General features: G+C 44.0%; 1 non-coding gene across 1 annotated transcript; it reads right to left on the reverse strand.

Moving 5' to 3' along the window:
• Positions 1–1,732: 1,732 nt before the first annotated feature.
• Trnaf-gaa (transfer RNA phenylalanine (anticodon GAA)) lies at positions 1,733–1,805 on the reverse strand. Its single transcript has one exon. It is a non-coding gene; the product is annotated as a tRNA-Phe (tRNA).
• Positions 1,806–4,752: the final 2,947 nt, after the last annotated feature.

Raw genomic sequence — 4,752 nt, forward strand, 5'->3', positions numbered from 1 at the left:
GAAGACCTTTGTCCACGATTAAAAGAACACCATAGCTAGACATTTAAAAACGAAAAAGAAAAGGAAACACAAACAGTACAAATATACAAAGTCAAAACCACTACTTAACTTAATGGTGTACGCTCCACCTCACACCGGCCTATGTTCGATGGGCCATGGCCCGCCATAAACTGCAGCTACAAACGCTCGCTCACTTACAAGCCTGACCCGCTATCTATGCACATGCGCAAGACAAGGGAAGTTACTTGAATGCGCATGCGCATACGAATACGAGAAAGTTTATACATGGGTCGGGGCTAAATAGTCCATATATTCCCAAACGTAGATCAACGTATATCAAAAAATGGAATGGATAGAACAAGAGACGAGCTAAATAGGAGATGAAACCTAAAAATAACCGCACATGGCTGATTATGCTAGTAAAGAAACTTATATATGAAGCTACCTATGACAACAGGAGGAACTCTTTAAAACTATACCTAAAGCCAGTAGTTAGCTTGGGGGTGGGTGGGGGGGGGGCTGAGTGAACGTAATCTAAAGACGTCGTGGTAATAAAGATATAGGGATAAAACTTGAGGTGTTCAACGGGCTAAAATCACCTTCATCGTAAAAGTAAAATGAGGATAAAAAGAAAGAAGATGAACAACTTGACCAACCGCGCTCGCCAATGACCGCGCTATGTGGTAATCCCCAAGTCATCAGATTTACAGGTATGAAGAACAAAGTAAAGGCGCTTTCAGAATGAGATTTTCACTCTGCAGCGGAGTGTGCGCTGATATGAAACTTCCTGGCAGATTAAAACTGTGTGCATGGACCGAGACTCGAACTCGGGACCTTTGCCTTTCGCGGGAAAATGCTCTACCAACTTTTTTTTTTGTTGATCTCATTTTGTTCTATGTTGTTCGCTGTATTTGTTCGTGGCAGACGTCCGATGACACCCGTTCAGGTTGTTTGTTGATCTGTTCACTCAGTTTTTTATTATAGAGGGTAGCTAAACAAGCACGACTCACACCCCGTCCTCACAGCTTTACTTCTGCCAGTATCTCGTCTCCTACCTTCCAAACTTTACAGAAGCTCTCCTGCGAACCATGCAGAACTAGCACTCCTGAAAGAAAGGATATTGCAGACATGGCTTAGCCACAGCCTGGAGGATGTTTCCACAACGAGATTTTCACTCTGCAGCGGAGTGTACCCTGATATGAAACTTCCTGGCAGATTAAAACTGCGTGCACACAGTTTTAATCTGCCAGGAAGTTTCATAAAGGCGCTTTTTTCGCAATCCAGGTAGGTTTTTAGATTTTAATAAATCATCGAGAGACGTTAATTCGCAAACACAAGATCTTATCACAGCAAGACATACGTGATAATCGCTCGTCATCATGGTTCCATTCGAAGCAGGACACATCACGAAGACAATTCCACTCCAGTGAATGAGAGTCCAAGCCGAGAAAGTGTCTGTCGCCGTCCCGCACAATTTTTTCATATTTTTACCCAGAACTACAGCACAACAGCATGATAATAATTAAAAACCCACTGATGATGCTGCAAATTTAACGAAACATGTCTGGAGTGAAAAGAAAAACATTTGCGTTTGTTTGTAAGCAAACATGGGCACAAGCGTGGGGTTCAATCTCAACACGATCAGAGACTGAAATTCAGATAAACAATACTCCTCCGCACTGTACAATTTGCTGTTATGACGGCAGCGGAAGTGAAAGAGTTAAAAACATATTGCCGAAACCCGGGATCGAACCAGGGACCTTTAGATCTTCAGTCTAACGCTCTCCCAACTGAGCTATTTCGGCTGCTGTGTTACGAAACATATCTACCAGTAATGACGATACAATGAAGTGGTCGTGACGCATCGCTGTTATCCTTAGGCGGCCCCAGGTCGGCGGCGTTGTCGTGTGACGTCAGCAGGCACAGCCGAAGGCTGCCTGTCAGGCGCAGACAGCGAATATCGCGGTCCAGCCAACGTTACAGCTACTGGCTTGTTTGTGCCGTCAGTTAAACTAAAATCAACTTCCTTCCACTATAATTTTCCAGTCCAAGCATTGTGTCTATTCTTGCAAAACCTGTACACTGAAAAGAATGCATAACTCGATAATAAAATCCGTGTGCTGCCTTGCAGTTGCGTTTTCTGAAGTAATAGGAGCGGGGAGGAAGTGGTAAGGTGCTGGGCCAGTATTACTACACAAAAAAATTTATTACTCACAAATTCTAACTTCCAACTTAAAACCCAAAAACCTTGTTTTAACTTTCACTGAACTAATAATACATGCTCTATACTTCATATTTCAATTTCTGATGAATCATGCTACAAGAAATAACTGTTTAACAGTTCATACAACGAAGGCTTTCACGACCGGATGGTACTGTTGATAATTCTTCAAGGTTATATGGCCGTGGTCCATGGAATTGTTCTACTCGTAACGTTTCGTCCAATACTACGTTGGACATCCTCAGAGGTATGGCTGGTCCTGCTGAGTCCTGCCCACTGACGAGTCGGGCGTCGGAGAGCGGCCAAAATACCGAGGATAGTGCGCGTGGTCTAGCTTGCACATAGTAGCAGAGAGAAAACTAGTCAAAGATAAAATGTAACTATCGATAATAGTCCGTCATAGATAAAAATCACTATCGATTCTGTAACGCCACTGTCAATATCTCGCTTAATTTCAAGGCCTCTTCTTTTCTATTAAAATTATCTTCATGTTTATAAATTTCAATAGCCTCCCTGTGTTGTTGTTGTTGTGGTCTTCAGTCCTGAGACTGGTTTGATGGAGCTCTCCATGCTACCCTATCCTGTGCAAGCTTCTTCATTTCCCAGTACTTACTGCAACTTACATCCTTCTGAATCTGCTTAGTGTATTCATCTCTTGGTCTCCCTCTACGATTTTTATCCTCCACGCTGCCCTCCAATGCAGCCTACCTATACAGTCGTGGATAATAGTTCGTGGTAGCACTTAAAACTGTAGTTTCAGAAAACTTAACTACATGGTCACCCGACTGAAGTGCATTTTCCGCAACGGCCGATTTATCTATTTTTCCCAGTCGGCAAAGACTTTTATGCTCCTTTACCCTCGTATTCACACTCCTTTTCGTAGTACCAATATAGACCTTGCCACAAGTACACGGAATTTTATACACACCGCTAGATAATAATGGTGGTCTTCTATCTTTAACAGAACGAAGTACTTGTCCTATTTTTCTGGTAGGTTTGAATACCATTTTCACTTTATGATTCAGCAAAATTTTGCCGATTCGATCTGTAACCTTACTAATGAAAGGTAAAGACACCGTGTTCCTCCATTGTTGTGTACCATCCTTCTCCTTTGGCCTGCTGTAATTAGGTCTTAAAACTCTATTAATTTTTTGTTTGAGTACCCATTCTTCTGGAAGGCCTGTTTCAGATGATTCAGTTCCGTATCCAGATGTTCCGGCGTACAAATCCGTTTTGCCCTGTCCACTAAACTTTTGATTACACCTCTTTTTTGTTTAACAGTTGATGGTGATCGGCAGTCCCGGATCCGTGATATTTCCTAACCGGGGCAAAAACTTGAGAGTGGCGCCTGCCTTGACCTCGAGCGTTTCAGATACGACGACACAAATGTAAAAATTCGATTTTTCAAAAATGTTCTCATTTTGTAGCGAACATCTTTCTGAAGAGTCTGATATAAAACATATATATGTTCGAGAAAATGTAAGACATGTTATTTGGTTTTAAGTGTGCCAAAGTACAGTGCTACGCCTCTTCACACAGCATTCTTCTATCGCACATCACTGTATTTGCCCTCTGAGGAATTCAAACCTATACCTATGTGATCAAACGTATCCGGACACCCCCAAGAACATACGTCTTTCATATTACGTCCGTTGTGCTGCCACCTACTGCCAGGTACGCCGTATCAGCGACCCCAGTAGTCATCAGACATCGTGAGAGAGCAGAATGGGGCGCTCCGCGCAACTCAGGGACTTCGAACGTGGTCATGTGATCGGGTGTCAACTTGTGTCATACGTCTGTACGCGAAATTTCCACACTCCTAAACATCCCTAGGTGACTGTTTCCCGTGTGATAGTGAAGTGGAAACGTGAAGGGGCACGTACAACACAAAAGCGTACAGGCCGACCTCGTCTGTTGACTGACAGAGACCGCCGACAGTTGAAGAGGGTCATCATGTGTAAAGGCAGACATCTACCTAGACCATCAAACAGGAATTCCAAACTGCATCAGGATCCACTGTAAGTACTATGACAGACAGGAGGTGAGAAAACTTGGATTTCATGGTCGATAGGCTGCTCATAAGCCGCACATCACGCCGGTAAAATGCCAAACGCCGCCTCGCTTGGTGTAAGAAGCGTAAACATTGGACGATTGAACAGTGGAAAAACGTTGACGAATCACGGTACGCAATGTGGCGATCCGATGGCAGGGTGCGGGTATGGCGAATGCCCGGTGAACGTCATCTGCTAGCTTGTGTAGTGCCAACAGTAAAATTCGGAGGCGGCAGTGTTATAGTGTGGTCATGTTTTTCATGGAGGGGGCTTGCACCCCTTGCTGTTTTGCGAGGCACTATCAGGGCACAGTCCTACACTGATGTTTTAAGCACCTTCTTGCTTCCCACTGTTGAAGAGCAATTCGGGGATGGCGAATGCATCTTTCAACACGATCGAGCACCTGTTCGTAATGCACGGCCTGTGGCGGAGTGGTTCCACGACAATAACATCCCTGTAATGGACTGGCCTGCACAGAGT

This window comes from Schistocerca nitens, chromosome 10 (genome assembly GCF_023898315.1).
Source record: "Schistocerca nitens isolate TAMUIC-IGC-003100 chromosome 10, iqSchNite1.1, whole genome shotgun sequence".
In the NCBI taxonomy this organism is placed as follows: domain Eukaryota; kingdom Metazoa; phylum Arthropoda; class Insecta; order Orthoptera; family Acrididae; genus Schistocerca; species Schistocerca nitens.